This window comes from Neopsephotus bourkii, unplaced genomic scaffold, assembly GCF_033783945.1.
Source record: "Neopsephotus bourkii isolate Nb327-2 ecotype Australia unplaced genomic scaffold, CSIRO-AGI_Nbou_v1 NB_1768, whole genome shotgun sequence".
NCBI lineage: Eukaryota > Metazoa > Chordata > Aves > Psittaciformes > Psittacidae > Neopsephotus > Neopsephotus bourkii.
In genome coordinates this window covers 2808995-2829216 of record NW_026902242.1, presented here as the reverse complement: position 1 = coordinate 2829216, position 20222 = coordinate 2808995, and the positions used below count along the sequence as shown (strand labels likewise).

The window sequence follows — 20222 nt, the reverse complement described above, 5'->3', positions numbered from 1 at the left end:
AAGACCGTGGCAGCTGTAGTTGAATAGGCTTGGCTTCCATTTCCTCTGCTGCGGCCATTCCCTCCCAGGGTTACTTTTAAGTTCTATGGAGCTCATACAGGATACAGTTGGAGTGTGAAGATAAACCTCACCTTCTCGTACTGTATGTCATTGCTGCACAAGGTTTACTGTGGGAAACGGGAGCCTGCTCACCGAGGAAGGCTCTGGGTCATAACCTCACTTCCTGAAGGAAATTCCAAAACTGCCCTGAAGACAAAAGACTGGAAACAGGCTGGAATTTCTCTCCATCTGTCTGCTTGTACGGAAGGGATGATTTAATGTGTGCTCACTTCCTAGGCTTTTAATGTGTGACCTGAGCAGGGCTGGAAAAAATGTCAGCTCTGGATTTGCGCACAAGATAAAGTCTCTCTTGGCTCAGGCTGTCGTTTGGGCAGGGGTGGCTTATGGCGGGTGCTGACAGTCATGAGGGACAGCACTGTTTTGTCCCAGGGATAAAGTCACTCCTGTGCACAGCACCAGAAGTATAGGAACCATGAAAACCCAAGTTAAGCCCTCATCGTGCTACAGTGAGTAAATAAAGGCACTGTATGGGGATGTCTGAATTTGCGGGGGTGTTTATATCCAAAGGACAAGGGCCCTTCCACTCTTAAAGCCTGATGGGCATTAAGGTTGTTTGTCCACGTGTGTCTGAGATCCTGTGACGAGGACGAGCTATGTCACAGCATGGCTGTGTCACTGACCCCTCCTGACCATTCTGTCTGTATTCCAGGCTGATAGTCCACAGGTGAGTCACTTCCCTTTGCTTTGCCTTTGTTTCTGTATCCCTTGCTTATCTGCCTCCTGGAACTGCACTGCAGACCTTAGTGGGAAATGACTGTTTTCCCTCTGGGGGTGCCTGTGTGATGGGAGCCCCATTTTGTTGGGGAACTCAAAGCCCTACGTAATTCAGGCAATAAAAGAAATGTGAACACCAGTGTGGCATGGGGCCATGGGAAGCATTTCCTGTGCTCTTCAGCATGATAACTGAAATCAATTTCCTCCACAGACAGGCCACATCTAGGCATATGGACAAGATTCAGGCAGAGAACAATAACTGTAATAAAGTAATAACAATAATAAAAGCAGGGGTTCCTGCTGGGGAAAAGAAATAAAAGGCCATTTGTACTGCTCTCCACTTCCTAAGGGGGAACTCTGCAGCTATTTGGCCATGGCCATGGAGCACCATACACCAGCAGACAGGCCAGATGACCAGGGCCCAGTTTGGAAGTGTGGATGTAGACAGCACCATTCCCAGGCCCCAGACTGCCTTCTGTGCACACCAAAAGGCTGTGTGGCTTTGTCCTGGTGTTGGCTGTGTGACAAATGGGCAGAGAAAATGAACCGAGAAGTGAAAAGGTGCATTATTCCAAATGTCTACATGAAATAAAATAGGCTGAATAACCCTGAGTAACCCAACACTTCAGCCGGTGTTCTTTTTCCTCCCGCGTAAGGAGCAGAACAGGGATGGAAAATGATCATCAAATCTGTCTCTTGCTCCCCTGGCAACTCCCTGATCAGGTATGACTGTGTGAGATCCAGGTATGGCTGAGGGAGTGTTGGGCAACAGAAGAGCTGCAGCCAAAACACCCTACAGACAGCTCAGTAGGAGCAAACCTTGGGCTTGCTGTACAGCAGAAGGCAGCCAGAACATGGGGACATAAAAACAGATACACACTGTTCTCCATCCTTCCCTTACTCTGTCAACTAAGAGATATCGGCATTGCCCAACTGTAACATTTCCTAGTTCCTGATTTGGCTTGGAAGATCTCAACACTGATTGCATTCTGTATGGGGTGAGGCATTAACAGATGTTGTAAAAAGGGTTGGATTGACAAAGCGCCCAAACATGTGAGTAAGTACACCAGTTCTGTGGAACCTACTTAGCTGTGAAGGGCTGGAAACTCCCTGAGGATGGGCTTTGTCATTCATGGGGTTCTGAAATTCTGCAGGAGAATGTCTGTTGTATTTCGGTAATTCCCCATACCATTTTTTGTGGAAAACAAAATGAATCCAACTACAACTGAACCTTCCATGATTTAAGAAACAAACAAAATTCATCTAAGTTCAGTCCCTATAATTTGCTTTCACAGGCTTTTCTAGTCCCATCTTTGCAGTTACAGATGGAAAGTGTTTGCTCCTTCACTATCATCTCATTTATTCTCATAGAGCCCAATTTCTTTTTACACAGTCTGCAGGAATCAGAGAGTCAAGACCTTCAGTCATGACTCTATGCATAGGATTTTCTATAAGAATGGAACAGTAATCTCATTCACTCTGCACACAGGACCTAAATATAAGAACATAGAGTACAGCAAGCTTCTGTACTCAAGCATCTAATAGAAATGAAGATATAATCCCCCCAGAAATGGTTGTTTTTTAAAATTGGGAACAGAAATAGTGTCGATTTATGTGATCGCCTGAAGGGAATTAAAATGTTAAGAACCCTCCAGTGCATCAACAGGCTGACACACCCCTCGAGTCTCTGCTCATCCACAAAACCTGAGGGCTCTTGCATCAAAGCAGCAGCTTCCAGACAAAAGCCCACCAAGCAACACTCGGCACAGCCACCTCTCCTCCCCTACAGGAAAACATCCCACACAGGAGTGAAGCAGGAACCATTTCCTTGCACGGGTACTCCGTGCTCTCTCCATGGGACAAAAAAAAAAGGCAGGAAATCCCATCAGCCACACCCAGGAATGCTCCAGCATGGAAAAGTGCTAATAAAGCCGAGCTGACAAACCTCTGACAGCCCCCTGCGAGACTTCCACCAAGCCTACTTTAGTAGCTGCATAATGGAAACCTGATACAAAGTCCAGGCTCCGTGAAATCATGGATCATAGTATCACTATCTGGGATAAATCTGTAGCTGGAATCCTAGTTGACAGCTGACACTTTCTGGTGCTGGCCTGAGCTGTCTGATGAATGTAGCTGTGCTCTCTTAAGCATAGATATACTTGGCATAAGTCAAGGCTTCTCTACTTAGCAGGACACTGGTATAAATTGCTGGAATACTGCCCCAGACAAATTCTTGCCCATATTGAGCACCTACAGTTGTGTAAAAGGTGGGGGAGTGAACTGCGATAGGAATAGAATTTATATGGTTACAGGGAAAGCACAGTAACAGCTTTCATGATGTGACAACTGTGGCCTGTGGCTGACAGTGTATGGAAGAGCAGATTTCAGGGACACTTTGGGATGGGGGGGGGGGGTGTTGGACTGTAGCCTGATGTTTTCCACTTGAAGGAATACAGACACAAATACATGGTAATGCAGATGCAAAGCTGAGGAGTCTCACTTATGAACTTGATAGATCTTCAGTTCTTTCCTGACCAACTCTGGGCAAGGTCTCCTGAATTCTCCTCTTCCCACAAAGCTACGTACAGAATACCTAGACAAAGATGTTTTACAAGTGAGTGTTTTGAATGTTGGGGTGCTATTCAAAGAGCTGTTATCTGTGGCATTTTGAATATGGGGGAAGATCTGCCAGGTCATTTATTGTCCAGCTACCTACGTTTCCTTGTGCTGTGAGGAACTGGATGTTGGAGCATCACAGTTACTCTTAAGTGGGAGAAAAAGAAATAATTCCTAGCAATTTGTGCAACTCTGTCCTTGTGCTTGGAAGAAGGATCGAGATCTCATCTGAAAAGCACACCCTGAAGACGTGCTGTTATTGGGAACCAGCTCACCAAGGTCTGCACTGTTATCTTTCTTGCTTTCAGGGAAGACATAACTATGACTTAACGATTCCTTCTAATCTGGTGACTATTCAGATGCCAGCTGCAGAAAGAACACTTGAGACCTTTCCCAAAGGCAAAGCACTTTGAGATGCTTTTGCTTCCCTTCCCAACTCCCACTCCTACTGCTGGTTTAGGCACAAGATAAGAAATTGCTTGTAGCGAGTGCATCTTTTCTCACTCTGATCAGGGTTATTTGGTCAATGCACCTTTTGAACTAACCCTTTATGCACAAAGAAGTTACTTGAGAGCAGACTACAGCTCTGCTCCATAAAGCACTCCCCACCCCCCTTTAGAAATTCAATACATTTTGCATTTCATCCGCTTTCTCCCTGGTTTTACACATGATACCACAGATGCTGCTTAAATAAATGTTAACTTTCACCTCACGGGCTGTCCATTTCCCACGCAAAAGTGGTTGGATTTTATTCTTCTCATAAGTAACGTAGGGGTAAAGGAGAAGATCTCGCCTGCACAACTGAGGTGATAGCGAAGGAGCACTGCATCTTCTAATTTGAAACAGTTCATTTGTGGATAAAGAGCCAGGGTCCTTTAATGACACAGGGTGAAGTTCTGCTTTTCACTAAGCTGGCTGAAAACTGCAGAGGCGTTGCAGAGGGCTTAGAGGACAACAAAGCGAGGAGCTTTAATAGGATGAACTAACAGAAAAGGCTCAGTGAGCAAAGCCTTTTCCCACCAGAGAGGCGAGAGTGGGGGAACACAACCCTCAACCTTGCAGCCACACTGTGTGGTACAGAAAGAAAGCTTCTTAAAGCTCCACACAGAAAGCAGTTGCTACCTATAGAAACCAGAGCACGTTGAGATTTCAGATGAGGATTTACCTGGATTTTGATGTCTTTCAGAATATAATGAAGTTGGGGTTTTAACTGATTTTGGTTTGATTTCATTCCAGAGGCACAGCTCCTGTAGTGGCACTGAGGTCGCACACCACCGCTTGCACCTCCCAGTACTGTCGGTGGATGGGTGCTGTGGGGGGCAGTGAGGCTCTTGGCCATCAGACAGATGAGATGCTGCTCCATGTGGATTATGCTGAGGTGAAACCCACCCTCTCTTCCTCTGCAAGCTGTTTTTGAGGCCACCGAAAGCCCTGAGCTCAGTGGGCATGGGGAGAACAACAGCAACAAACCCTGAAACCAAAACCAAATAAACCCCTGAAAATTACTTTTATCTTGGCAATAAATAATTTGATAAAAGGTGTGTGCTCCAGGTTAATGGGTGTTGAGCCTGAATCTTAAAGGTAAGAATTATAGATGTAAAATATATACTAGTATTCTCATACTATTATATAATGGTGCAGGGCCTGGAGCACAAGTGTGATGGGGAATGGCTGAGGGACCTGGGGGGTTCAGTCTGGAGAAGAGAAGGCTCAGGGGGGACCTGATCGCTCCCTACAACTGCCTGACAGGAGGATGGAGCCAGGAGGGGCTGGGCTCTGCTCCCAAGGAACAAGGGATGGGACAAGAGGAAACGGCCTCAAGCTGCACCAGGGCAGGTTTGGATGGAGCTGAGGAACAATTCCTTCCCCAGAGGGTGCTCAGGCATTGGAACAGGCTGCTCAGGGTAGTGCTGGAGTCACCGTCCCTGCAAGTGTTCACACACTGTGGAGATGAGGCCTCAGTGCCATGAGTTAGTGGTGGCCTTGGCAGTGCTGGGGAATGGTTGGACTGGATGAGCATAAAGGTCTTTTTCATCCTGGTTGATCCTGTGGTTAAAGGGCAGCAGCTGTGAAGCAGGCCAGGCCTTTACAGCGTCAGTGCTTTCACTGGAAGTACTTCAACACTTGTGTTTACTGCCGACTGCTTCACTGGCAGCACCACATCTCCTGCCTTAAAGCAAACCCAGCCTTTGGAGTGTGGTGAGAACAGTGGTGGGCCCAGCTGCTCATAGCCCTTCCTCAGGCGGCAGAGGCAGGTCCCTCCGGCCTGGGCACCATGGCTCCATCTGGCAGCTCTGTTCAGTGAACAAACCTGCAGCCCAGGGGCTGGGCCCAGCGCAGGGAAGCAGGGTGAGGTGGGGGACACTGCCTTGTATCCAAGAGGAAGAAGGCCCTTGAGCCTAGCTTGCTTTGTGCTCTCACAGCATGGGGGCTGTGGTGTTTGTGTGAGGAAGGTGTAGGCCTACAGCAGCTCCGATGTGTTAGTGTGCTTGTTAAGTTCTGTGTGGCCGCGAGGCTGAAGTGCGGTGAGAGCAGGCGATGCCGTGTAAACCTAAAGTTTGAGCTAACAAAGCCTTGCTAGCAGGGGGTTAACTGCAAAGTCTGATGGGGTTAAGTGCTAAAGCTGTGGCAGAGCTCATAGGCAATGTGCTTGTCTCAGGCTTGCCTTTGCTATAGGGTGACAAACATTGGCTGTGGTCCACCTGTGGGCAGCCTTCTGGGAGCAAGCTATCGAAGACAGGAGGCACGGAGCAGGTCGGTACCACCCTACATTGACACCCTGAGAATTAACAACACACATGAATGCTTACTGAGGCAGAGTACCCAGCTTTCTCACCCGGTTATCAAGCAGCCTCCCACCCGCCTCTGTTGATCTTGTGTGCATTTATGCAGATACTTCATACAGCCCAAATAACCACAGTTATTTCGCAGAGGCTTCTTTCTGAAGCCTCGCTGGGACTTGTTAATTTCATCAAAGCAAGTCTATTTGCAGGGCCAGAAGGGGCTGCAAGCAAATGAACCTGCTCAGGTCCACCGGAGGAAGCAGAAGTATTCCTGGAGGACATGCACGTGTCCGTGCACGAATGAGGTATGGTTCTGAAGATGCTTGTCTTCAGATAGCAAACAGCAAAGCATTTGAAAGTGTGTTGAAAGGCATTTTGGTATGTGCCACTTGCAGCCTTAGCCTTGAGTGTGGCCTCTCCTCTCTTTCTGTTATGAGAAATCAACCTAACAAAATTCCTCCTTCCCTTCTACACGAATGTCATTGTTATAATACAATGAGTCATAAAAGAAACAACATGCACTACAGGATAATGGCAGTCTAACCACCAGCATGAGTCCCCCACCCCCATCCATCAATCAACTTCAGTGATTTTACTGTTTCCTCATTATTTGGCAGTAATTTAATGAAACTAAAAGTGGAGGAATTCCCACAGATCAGAAGTAGGATTTTCACTAATAGAATTGCATGCCTGAGACCTCCTATTCAGAGCCAGAGAACTGAGAAAAGCTTGTCATCTCTGAGCATTGCCTGGATACACCAAGCAGGCCCATGCCTGCCTAGGTTTTGAGGTAGTGGAGTGACGGCTTTAACCTTTTTCAGAGTTTTGATGACATGGTGAATGGAGCCTCATGACAGTTTGTGTTTGATACATACTTTGCATTGCATTCAAAAAGCTTGCAGAACCTGCAGATTCAGGGAACACTGTAATCCCTAAAATCTGTTGTGCTGTAGGAATGGGAAGCATGTCAAAATATGAACTCATTAGATGAAGGCAGAAACAAACTTGTCTTAGGTTTTTGCTTGGTTCTACCCCAGCATAGCTGGCTACTAAGCTGGCTTTGGTCTCTGTGACCCTCCTGCACATGGGTTGGAAATACTCTATTTAAATGGACAGAGGCTGGTGTTAGCCCTGCTGTTAGACTTGGAATTTTACACAAGCCCTGTGACTTAGATGATGTTTTGGTCTAACAGAGATGGGCACAAGCATGATTTACAAGGGATTCATGTACAGATTTCCCATGCTGTCAGGATAATAGGGGTTCAGTCATATGCAGGTTGTATGTCGCTGCTGTGTCCATTACAAAGAAAGGTCTGGCCTGTTTGACTAGTTGTGGTTGAGCTGCAGAAGTTGTTGTTGCTGATGATACATGAGAGGAGAATGTAAACACTGTCAGTTGTCTGCCTTTGACTCCTTGTTCTAAATGACTGTGCGTGCATTTGGATTTGAGTTAAATGAGTGTGACCTGGAAAGGGACTGAGGGAAAAGGCTTGAACTTGCATCTGCCTTGATCCTAGCAATCTTTAAAATGTGGCCACACTATCCTGTGAATTTGTATTAGAGCTCACAAAGGTAAAGTTTGTAAGAGTGAGATGAAAAGCAAAAAGAGGACTGGAAGAACAGGCTGCCCTTCTTGTTTCCATTTGTAGCTACATGTTTCTGGAGGTTTGTTTTTGATTTAATTTACCTTTCACATGGAAGGTATGTCAAGTGCAGACACATCTCCTCTGTGCTTTGACCTGGTTATCTGAGCCTGAAAGCTGTCTAGCTGGGTAACCACAAGGCAGTCTAAGCTAAAGTACCGTATTTTGTATGCCTGACTAGTTTCAGTGGTGCTAACATGGCTAGCTGGTGCCTGGACTTGATCTGTCTTGCATCCTGCCAGCTCTAGATACTCTGATTTATCTGCCCCCAGGCATGCAGATGTACCCAGAACTGTTTTGTTTGCAGAGACATTACTAGAGTTCCATTTGTGGTTTCTGTATTTCAAAAGAGAGCTTTTATACGTAAAGGGCTGGGGGAGCTGGAATTACAGTTTCCTTGTCTTCTCTGGAGAAGGATGAAAAATTATGCTTTTTGTCTTGCTTTTCAAGTGTTATGTTCTGTTGTGGCTTCTTTTTTTTTTTTTTTTTTTTTTTCCAGCAGGCCAGGCATCATTCCCCATTATTCCTTGTTCAGTGGTCTGCAGGATCCTGCTGGTTGGTTTCTCAAAGGCATGTTTTAGTATTATACAACAGCAAGGGGACTAAGAATGGAAAGCATCATAAAGCAGAAAGACCCTACAAGAGCTGTAGAGGGGCAATACTCAGTGCAAATCCTATGCTTGGGTCAGATTTGTTCCTGGCAAAAGGTGGTCGAAATTCCATCAAGGTTGTTAAAAGTTCAGCCCACTTACACCAGACCTGCATCTGATGTCCCAGTGGTGACAGTGTTCTCATACACTGATGATGGCTCTGGGTCAGACCTTGAACTCTTGCTCACAATGAAATATTTACCATCAGAATGGTGTTGGTGCTATGGTGAAAAATGAATGATTGTCACACTTCTTAATTCTTCCTGTACTGCTCCTTGCATGCTGGCCCAGTCCTTGCTCCTAGCATGAAAGGGAAATCCTGCAAAGCTGATCACACCTGTAAGTTTCAGAATGAGGATATGAGACAGAGAGAGAACCCAAACCTCAGCCCCACCCTGCCAGGCACGAGTGGATGTTTATTCGAGCAAACCCAGATGGTCTGTATCAGCAGAAAAGAAACTGTTTTGCTCACTCATTCTTGAGAATCCAGAATAGTGCAAAAGGAGTGAATGGCACCTGTGCACGTGTTTATTTCTCTCCATCTGCTCTCTACAACTACTTGACAGGAGGTTGCAGTGAGGCGGGGTCAGTCTCTGCTCCCAAGGAACAAGGGATGGGACAAGAGGAAACGGCCTCAAGCTGCACCAGGGCAGGTTTAGATGGAGCTGAGGAACAATTCCTTCCCCAGAGGGTGCTCAGGCATTGGAACAGGCTGCCCAGGGCAGGGCTGGAGTCACCGTCCCTGCAAGTGTTCACACACCGTGGAGGAGAGGCCCTCAGTGCCATGGGTTAGTGGTGGCCTTGTAAGGTAAGGGTTGGACTGGATGAGCTTAACAGTGTTTTCCAACCCCACTGATTCTGTGATTCTTTGATTCATTCCAGCCATGCATCAGGGCCAGTGGCCCTGCTGTGCTGCTGGACAGGTCGGATTACAGAGTCAAGGGAATGGTGCAGGAGCAGAAGTATTTCAGGATACTTCCCGGTACACCTTGCCAGCTTCCAGCGGCGCCGGAGAGAGACGTTGGTGATCCCTTTGTCTTGAAACAGACTTCCAGAGCTGGTACAAAGCGGTGGGAGCTCGGGCTGAGGATGCTGCCGAGGCGTGCACTGCGGTGGCATGCGACAGCCATCTAGTGGGAGTGCTCGGGGAGCATCCCTGTGCAGGGCTGTCCCACTTCCATGGGCGGGCACTTGCTGCGCAGGCAGTCAGGCACGGGAGTCTTGAAACTTTCCCTTCTCCTGACCCGTGCAATTGAGTCAGGTGTAGCGCGATGTCTTGGCCCTTCTTTATGGGGAAGCTTTCAGTCTTCTCTTCCTGGACTTTCCACAGTATATAGCAATACAAAATCCTGTGCACAGGATCCTTCTCCCAGCACTCCAAATACAAGTAAAATTTCATAATACACAAGCGCCTTCACTGTCCTGCCATTCTCCAGGAAGAGAATAGGTGCTATTTTGTCAGAGACTGTCCATATATGCACTCTTTATGTCTACAGCTTCTCTTCCTTGTGGAAGAGGAAACATGAAAACTTGCACATGCACAAACAGAGGCTTGATGAAGGTCATAAGATGAAATTCAAAAGGTGACGTTTAAGCCGAACATCAGGAAAAATATCTCACCAGTGAAAAATGTTTTTAATGAATCTAACCTCCCTATGGAACAGTGAAAGCTCTGTATTTAAAACTACTGTGGAAGTCAAATAAATGTACAGTAGAAACAGGTTTGCCTTGGCAATGAGATAGAACAGATGACTCAGCAAACGTCATCCATCTCTAACATCTATGGTTTTGTCTGTAGGATATTAAGTCTCTAGAAATATCCTGCACAGGGCTTGTGTCAGCTGAAGCTGTGTAAGCTATCACAAAAATCTGTGTCCCTCTGGGTTTTATTTAGTTTTCCTTTTGGAACATCAGTAATAGTTAAAGCACAGGGAGGGCATATGCTGGAGATAAGTAACTGGCTGGGATTAATGATGCTTGGTTGTATGTTGTGCCATCAGTTGTTCTGTGAATTGGAAGGGTATGACTGCTGTCTCGTCACTATTACTTATAAGGAAATGTTCCTTCGTTCCCCACCTAGACACAATCAGCCTGTAAATCTCATATGCTCATTTTGGTCCCAGATTGTTAAGTCATAGGTTGGATGTTTGTTGCTGTTTATTTATATAACTTGATCGGCTCAGACACCCTTGGAAATAGAATCATAGAATCAACTAGGTTGTAAAAGACTTTTAAGATCATCTAATCCAACCATTACCCAGCACTAACCCATATCACTAAGGGCCTTGTCTACAGGGTTTGTGAACACTTCCAGGGATGGAGACTCCACTTGTTCCCTTTGCTAGTGTTCATTTTTATGGCAAGGTTTCAAAGTTTTACACTGGAAGTTGACCTGCTAGTGAAAGTAATGATGATATGGAATGCTTTTGCAAAATACATGTATGTATTCATGCATCCTATACTGCTACCATGTATTGTGCCATTATATGTACTGCTACCTGAATGTAATGTTAAAGTTGTAAAGTCAAACACTCAAGGGGTCACAAAGCCCTGAGTACCCCTTGCACCACAGGGGACCCTGGACTTTGGCAAGTGACTCCTGGGAAGTCCCACCTGGGGTGCTGTAGCCTTATCTGTAAGCTGGTTTTCTTATGGTTTCATTGCCTAGTACAAAGTGCTGGAATGTGCTCAGTGGGAGAGACTCCTCAGATCATTTCAGTGCCCAAATCCATTCAGTTTTTACTGATCTGGTTAAGATTCTGGGATTTAGTTGTTTTTTGGTGGTGATAAAGCGTAACAAAATTATATTGCTCAGCTGGACCCACTTCAAAGATGTAACGATCATCATACATGTCAGAACTTCCCAGTGGAACATTTGCAGTGATGAGAAATGAGTGGTTTAGAGGTTTTCCCTTTGGGCTTTTTTATCCTCCCCTCACACCCCCCCTACCCCCCCCCCCCCCCCTTGTCTGTTGCAGACAGTCCTGTGGTAAAAAGCTTCAAGCAGAAAGCTTCAGGTTCGCACATGAGAAACAACGGGAGAGTTTACAATGGAAAGATGTGCTGTCTGTATATTTTATCACTTTTCATTTATGTATTTTGGGTCATGGACCTCATTCTCTCCTTTTTTGTAACAGAATGCTTCAGTCACACAGAACTGGACCAAACTTTATGGTAGCATAGCTAGCTTTTGTTATTATTACCCTTATATATTTAAAAACAAATACAATGCTAGGATGGACTTTCTCAAATATGTATGGTAGATGGTTTCCTAACTGCTCTTTGCAGCTTTGAAAGCCTCCTCTTTAGTATAGAATCCTTTGCAGCAAGCCCAGGAGGCAGAAATGGATTGTAATCCAAAGCACAGCTCTAATACACATCTAGAAACTTGTAAAAACGAAGGATGGTAAGGTTGAAGCCGATACCAGAGATAAATGTGAATTAGAGGGCTTCTAAGAGGCAGGTTTGGCACTGGTTTAAATTGCCCTTTTAGAAATGCTTTTAACAGTACATGATAAGTGTATGTTTAAAGGAGGAATGTAGCTGGGATAGGAACTGATTAAAAATTAATCTCTAATAACAGCATGAAAGGAAGAAGAGGACAGGCTAATGTTTTATTTAAAAGTCTTCACCATCCTATATTTCTCTGGTGTAAGTTTTGTTATGAAAGAGAAACCCATAGGATGCAATTCAGTCAGACCCTCCACAGGAGGTGAAATATTTCTTTGAGGAAAGCACTTTAAAAAAACCCCAAACTTTTCTAGATACAGGACTAGCAGTGTCAAAGCACAAAACTAGGAGACATTTTATTAGTTTTGCATATGATGTCATTTTTCATCAGTAAAGAAAAAACACAAAGGGTGAAGCCTTTCACTAAGTAAACCCAAGCCCAGAAAAAGTGTTTCATTATGGCTAGGGCAGTATTCTTGCATTCCAGAATCATGGAATCCCAGATGGTGTATATTATCATAATTGGGGCCTACAAGGATGCTGGAGAGGGACACTTCATCAGGGACTGTAGTGATAGGACAAGGGGTGATGGGTTCAAACCAAAACAGGGGAAGTTCAGGTTAGATCTAAGGCAGAAGCTCTTCCTTGTGAGGGTGCTGAGGCGCTGGCACAGGGTGCCCAGAGAAGCTGTGGCTGCCCCATCCCTGGCAGTGTTCAAGGCCAGGTTGGACACAGGGGCTTGGAGCATCCTGCTCTAGTGGAAGGTGTCCCTGCCCATGGCAGGGGTTGGAAATGGATAAGCTTTAAGGTCTTTTCCAACCCAGTCTGGAATTCCATGATAATGTTGATTATGTGGAGTAATGACTTCAGAAGAATGGTAAATGTGGTACTGGGGCTGGTTGTGCTTAGTGTTTTTGACATGTCCTTTCCTTCCTCGCTGTCCTAGGGGCAGCTGGTGTAGTACAGGCCTCCCTCTGGTTTGGATTAGCAGCGTCAGCTCCTTTCTGAATGTGGTTTCGAAAAGCTCTCCCTCTTGTGATCTCCACTTAATCTTGAAATCAATCAGTCATTCCTAATGCCTTGAGGCGCGTAGGTGGCAAGCACTTGTGAGCAAGCTGGAAGGGCTCAGACACATGCAATGTCTGCAGACAGGTTTCGAAATAATTCTGATGCGTAATTGTCAGATTTATGGCTTTTTTTTATTTTATTTTATTTCAGATGAGTTAGGATTTCATCCACTTGGATCAGCCCTATATTTCCACAGGCATGGACACAGTATATGTAAAGTGCCTCTATCTGTGAATGTGGCAGTTCATAATTTACCAGGTACATTTCTAACAGTAGAATTCAGCTTTCATGTAGACAGTTTTGTAACAGTGTAATTCCCTTGATTTCTGCAGAGATTCTTTTTATTTACTCCTGTTTCAGTGGGATTAGGTTGGAATTCAGCATTTATATAGTAGAATGAAGTCAACGCTGGACAAATAAGATAAGACGATTTTCGGTAGGTACATTAAACAAAGCCCAACCCGAGTGTAATTGCTGAATCCAGGAGGAAGATGGTCTTCTGTATGCGGTGGGGGAGCCAGTTTTGCACTGTGAGGTAAGGCAGCGCTGGCAGTGCTGTATTTTTGCTGTGTGTTTCCAGCAGAGGGCAGGTAAACAACGCCTTCCCAACATCTAGGAATTGTAAAGGAAAATTCCACTGTAAAAACATGAGCATCAGATTTCATATATTGCAGCAATAGATTATGGCTCTGTAAAAAGAAGAAAAAATACAATCAAAACAAGCTTTTCATATGAAAGCAAGGACAAACAAGAGCCAAAATTTGCGACATCAGCTTTTTAGTTGGTGCTTTAGCATCAGCCTTTCTTTAACCTTACACTCTTCATATATTTAACCTTATTCTCATGACATCAGCTGTTTTCCTTCCAATTTTTCCCTCTTTGGTTAGTCCTGTAATTTTCTAGCATTATATAAATGATACATAAGGAGAGGGAAATTATATCTTCTGTCAGTGTTCTCTGTTGTTCAAGGTCTACTCTTTATTTTTCCTTAGTTGCAGATTCTGGTTATCCACAAGTTTTGTTCCAGCTGGTACTGCAGCACTCATCGCGTGACCCAGGCACAGCAGATGCTTCTCCCTTGGACATCCATTGCTCCTTTCCTGAAGCAAAATCTGAGGAATCTCTGGATCTGAGAATTTCAGTTGGTTTAGTTATAAGCAATTTATCTGATGTGCCTTTTCAGTATCTCACCAGGCTGATCATATAACAGAACAGGTCTGACATAGAATCTGTGGCTTCTGGGAGAGTGGGAATTAATGGTCAATGGCTTAATGTCCAGACAGACAGCAGTGAAAACTGGTTTCCCTCAGGGTCCATACTAGGAGCAGCACTGTTTAATGTCTTCATCAACGACACAGACAGTGAGACTGAGTGCAATGCCAGCAAGTTTGCAGATGATATGAAGCTGAGTGGTGCAGCTGACGTGCCTGAAGGACAGGATACCATCCAGAGGGACTTGGAAAGACTTGAGAGGGAGCCCATGCGAACCCCATAAGGTTCAATGGGGCCAAGTGCAGGGTCCTGAGTCAGGGCAAACCTTGGTATCAATATGGGCTGGGAGATGGAAGGATTGAGAGTAGCCCTGAGGAGAAGAACTCGGTGGATGAAAGATTGCACATGGCAGGGACACCTCACACTAGCCTGTGTCATGGCACTGGCTGAGGTACGCAAAAGGCTCTGTCCAACCTAGCCTTGAACACTGCCAGGGATGGGGCAGCCACAGATTCTCTGGGCATCTTGTGCCAGCGCCTCAGCACCCTCACAGGGAAGAGCTTCTGCCTTAGATCTAACCTGAACTTCCCCTGTTTCAGTTTAAATATTCAGGACTAGACTACTTTGGGATAGGAGAGGGGCCTGGTGGATCCAGCAAGATACATCCCAATATAGGGAAGTGCCTGCAAACACCGCCAATACTTTTGCAAGACTCTGAGGAAAGAATATGGGAGAGATGAATAATTCCTATCACAAAGCACTGCAAAAGGGAGAAAGGTTTCATCAGGGAGACAGGGCTGGGAAGCTGACAAAGCCAAGAGAAAGTTGAGGGGTCCTACATATCAGGACACTAGGAAAAGACAGACAAAGAAATATTTGGACTTTAGTATTACCTATGTGTTGCTGAAAATTGAGCAGAGGTGCTACCAGGGTGTACTCAACACCAGGTGTAATGGATTTTAACCCTGTCTGAAGGAGGTTATGGGACTTCGTGCAGCACAACCACATCTAATTCCCTGATGCCCAGCATCCAGCAGGGAGAACAGACTCACAGGCTGGGGAGGTACTCTGGGTCTCTTCTTTAGACTGCTCCACCTTGCAGACATAAACAAGTTTCATATCACATCTGTCCAGTTTCAGAGCCTGAGAGAGGTGGAAGTTGAATAGCTGCATGTTTGCAATTCCTAAGGCATTCTGACTGTTTCTGTGGAGATAGGAGAAGAGTAAGATGTGTTCTGAATAGAAACAGATTCCTTCAGTGAGAAAACAAGGATATTTTCATGGGGCAATAGAAGTGTTGGAAGTTAACTCCTAGCTGGCAGATGATGTGCCTGCATAACAGCGACAGGCTCCTTGGAAGTCACAAGGCAGTTTTGTTTTAATCCATACAGGACATGTAAAGCCACTTTGGTGATTTTGTCTGGCTTCCAGCAAGGGAGTGGTGATTTTTATGCTAAATGGGACAGAGTTTTGAACTATTTGGAACAGATGGAGAGAAAAATCAGACTGTTGAGGTAAGAATGAGAAGTTTCAATGCAGATGGATTAAGAGGTCACCTTTATACTCTAAACTGCTTCCCCCCCCCCCCGACCTGTGCCTAACATACAGCTGAACTTTCGCATAATCTGTCCTAGTGTTCTATGACTGATAACACCTTCAGAATGATCTTGCTACTCTGTCATAACCACGAAATGCTGCTCTGCAAATGGAAGGTGAAGGTATATTAGGAAAAGTTACAAGGAGATAAAAAAAATAAAATAGGAAAGATGACCTGGTAAGGAAACACTACTTTGTCCAAAGTAAGTGTGACTGCCTAAACCACTTCTTATTGCCCTATGTATTTCTGTGGCCTATGAATTCTGACTTGGGTGTAAACCTGGTCTCCTCTGGAGATATTAGGGGATCATAGTTTACCTGCAGTGCCATGAAGTGTGATCACTTCTGTGCATTCTGTTCAATAATTTACTGACACTGTTATTCTCCAGTTGCAAGGGGCATAAAGGAAAAGTCACGAACACCTTACCTTCCTCTCAGTTATCTTCCTTTCTTTAGTAGCTGTTAAACCTTTGGGATATCTGCTTTTGCAGTATTAACCTTAACTATAGGTTTTTTAAATATTAGCCTCAGCGAAGTGGTGGGAACTGAAGACAATTTGCTGTTGTTTTAATTGCTTCTTCATAACTGATGACAGATTTCTCGACATTTCCTGTAGCTTTACAAGATGTCCATTGCTTGTTTGTGCTTTGGGGTCAAGAATATCTGACAAGAACACCATTTTCCAATGATGTTTCCCATCCCCAGGGTTTTTCAGCTTTATTCACAACATTTGGTAAATATTTGAATGTGTTTGTGGAAATTGTAGATTGTTTGGCAAAATTGCAGGGGCTTTTTTGAAAGCTTTTTAGCTTTTCTCAATCTGGTTGCCTGGAAAAAGGCCAGACAATAATATCCTCACATATCAGCCTGCGCAGTAGCACAAAGTCTTACTGTTTCTATGACAACAAATAGCTTTTTTTTCATCCTCTCCCAAATCAGTTCTATGAAGGACAGAAGCCTGTAGAACAGATTATTGGGAATGTGGCAAGCCTTCTGGGTTTGAAGGCAGACACCTTTAAAGCCTCCTATTTCTCAGCCTTTGGTTATGCTAATGCTATAGTAATGAACTGACTTTGGTGCAGCGTGGAGATGCCTGAATGAGCTTCAGGTTAGGCAGCTCAGGTACAGAGAGCAATCTATCCAGTGCATAAGGAACTGTGAGTTCATTTGCTCTGCTGAGGAGTGACTTACGTGTGTTGGTTTGTCTTGCTCACATGCTTCCAAATGAGTTGCAAGGGAGCTGTAATACAGAAAGGAGTTTTCCTTGAAGAAAAAACCCTGATGGATTATCTTTTTCCCATCAGCATTTGACAGGCTCACATATCACACTAAAAGAAATTACTTTGGACTAAGAATAAGCAGGGGGACAGGTGGCAGTGCTGCTGTGTGCTGACAGTGTGGGCTTGCAGCCCTTCAGGTGCCTCCTCTACATCTAGTAATAGGGCTGTCAGAGTGGTAGCCCTTTGTAGGACTCTTTATAGACTCCTTGTAACTGATTAGAGAAACCAGGCAGCTTGCAGCTTGCCTTCTCTAGTGACAACAGCAGCAGTCAGTGAGCATGGCTGCATTTACCTTCAGTTTGCACTCTGCATCCATACAAACACACTTCTCACCCATGTGTTGTTAGAGCTTTAGAATAATCTTCCTTTGTTGCCTGACTGGGATGAAATACTAATAGCTGGCAGCAGGAGACAATCTTTCCTTCTGTATCATCTACTGAGATTTTAAGCTCTGAAGGGAACCAATTGTGTTGAAGATGATGCTGAACAGACTGTTGCATCTTTTCAGTTATTAGTGCTATGTGCTGTGGTCATGCATCTGTAAATGTGATTCCATGTGTTATGGAAAGAAGGCCTCTTTTTTAAATCTATTTTGCTTCACTACTTGGTGTATACTGTGTTTATTGAAGCCTTTCCAAACTGTAAACTAAATCAAGAAAACAGCTTCCCTTTACTGTCTTTTAAACAAGCACTCTCTTTTATTAAAACAGAATCACTTTACTGACGTAAGACATGAAAGGACAAAATGAACAGTAGCATAATGTTACTAAAGTCTTTTCCTGGAGGAAAAGCTGTTAAAATTCCAGCAGGATGTGAGTTTGACTCTAGAATGCATGATATTTTCTGAAGTACCAAAGTGCCAACCATACTCTGTATTATATCCTGGATTCTGCACCTGATAATAATGGATATAATTATTAAATAGACGGGAATATACACAGTAAGAAATATTGGTATTCCAGAAGTAGTAATGGGCCCAGGGTTGAAATACCCCCTTGTTCCTCAGGGAGCCCCAGAGTCATGCTAGCATCCTACTGAAACTCAGGTCAGGTATTTAGAACTGGAATATGGAATGAAAGCGCAAAATGAAGGAGAAGGATGAGGATTTCAGTATTCTTAAAGTAGATGAATCTTCCCTTAGATGAAACTGGCTATACAGTTTTTTTTAGCAAGAAGAAATAATATTACAGTCTCCTGTAGTAAACTTCATGTTTGAAAAACCTTTGCCCAGCCAAAATGGAACTATCTGGAAAAGAGATCATAGAACCACAGAATGGTTTATGTTGGAAAGGACCTTAAGATCATCCAGTTCTAACTCCCCTGCCATGAGAGAAGTTGAATCCTAGTATTAGAAGGAAAACTTTTAAAACCTCCAAATGCCATTTTGCTGTTTTGCTGATGAAAGGCCTGGAGAAGAGTGTGTGGTAAAAGGCTGGGATGCAGAGGGCATGTGAGGTGTGGGTATTAGACATAAGGTGCAGTGAGTAAAGGCACAACCAGTGAGATTGAATTTTGCTTTTTTCTCTGCCAATTTTCAGATATATGCATGCTGGGGATGCTAGTGGCTGCTTGCACTTGTGAAGACCGGCCCAGATCCATTGGTAGGTAGGACTGGAAGTGTTTCCACAGACTTGAGTCATGCTCATACTCCAGCAGTAAACCAGCAGTGTTACAGACCCTCTCTAATTACTCCAGAATATGATGGATGCTTGGAAGTATTCCATGGCCTGTTGGAATGCTCTTAATTGCTGAGCTATTTGTGGCTCTTTTTTTTGGCCTTTCTTTTGTGTGTGTGTGTGTGTGTGTGTGTGTGTGCGTGTGTAGAAATAGATCTATGATGCACTCTCCAAGAACCTGTTTTGATTTGAGCCTGTGAGGAATATGCTGCTTGTCAATGACAATGCATTCAGTCAGCTCCTACTAGCCCGATACCTGAGATGAGAGCTGGGCTCAGTATTTGGACAATTAGATAAAACCACACATTGTGTCTCAAAATAATGTGTTGAAGATAATGACCATTTATTAATCATAGAAACATGGAATCCCAGGCTGGTTTGGGTTGGAAAGGACCTTGAGATCACCCATTTCCAACCCCCTTCCATGGGCAGGGACACCTCATACTAGAGCAGGTTGCTCCAAGCCCCTGTGTCCAACCTGGCCTTGAACACTGTCAGGGATGGGGCAGCCACAGCTTCTCTGGGCACCCTGTGCCAGTGCCTCAGCACCCTCACAGGGAAGAGCTTCTACCTTAGATCTGACCTGAACTTCCCCTGTTTTCAGTTTGAGCCCATCACCCCTTGCATCCTTGGAGTCCTCTTCAGACACTGGAAGCTGCTGTGAGGTCTCCATGCAGCTTCTGTTCTACAGGCTGAACAGCCCCAGTGTTCTCAGATTTTTATTTTCCCCGTCAATTTCTTCATGTTGTTACTTTCTCTCTGGCCCATGAATGAAGTCCAGTTGCTTCTAGGTACAAAAGAAACAGATGTTCTTTAGTAAAAACAATTTTAAGAGATGTCAACCAGAAGATGACCTCTGCTGCTGTGGCAGCAAATGTCAGGGAGATGTGCCAGGACAGGAGGATTGATGGAGAAGAAATTGTCAGGAGAAATGTAGCAGGAGCCTAAAGAACTGTGTGTGGTAGTTATATATCACATAGTATATTATATGTTTTATTTGCCTTCTGCTCAGAGTCAGAAATCAAAGCAATTTTCCTGGCTTCAAGCTAGAACCGTAAACTTCATGAATACAAACCACATTGTTAACTCGAGCACGTTTTCAGCCATGGCTTTTACAAGTCCATAGGCTGTTTCTGTGAGTCTCTTGAGGAAAGCTGCAAGTGCCGTGGCCGGGTTTAACCTTGTCAATATTTCATACCAAAACAAGAAAAGTTGTAATTAGGAGGTGCAGGCTGAGAGGGAAAAGTCAGATAATTCCCTAAACCCACTATTTAATGTACACTTCTCTGAGCGCAAAGGCTGATGTATGAGAAGTACTGTTGATTAAAGCTGGTATGTTAAATCTCTGTGTTGTGGTTTAAGCCCAGCCGTAAATCAGAACCAGGCAGACTCTCTCTCACTCCCCCCCCCACTC

The 20222-nt window shown here is 44.6% G+C and overlaps 1 protein-coding gene across 1 annotated transcript in view; it reads left to right on the top strand.

The window, feature by feature from the left end:
* Positions 1 to 20222, top strand: part of LOC133225990 (uncharacterized oxidoreductase ZK1290.5-like) — a 447194-nt gene that overhangs the window by 55437 nt on the left and 371535 nt on the right. The window lies entirely within an intron of this gene.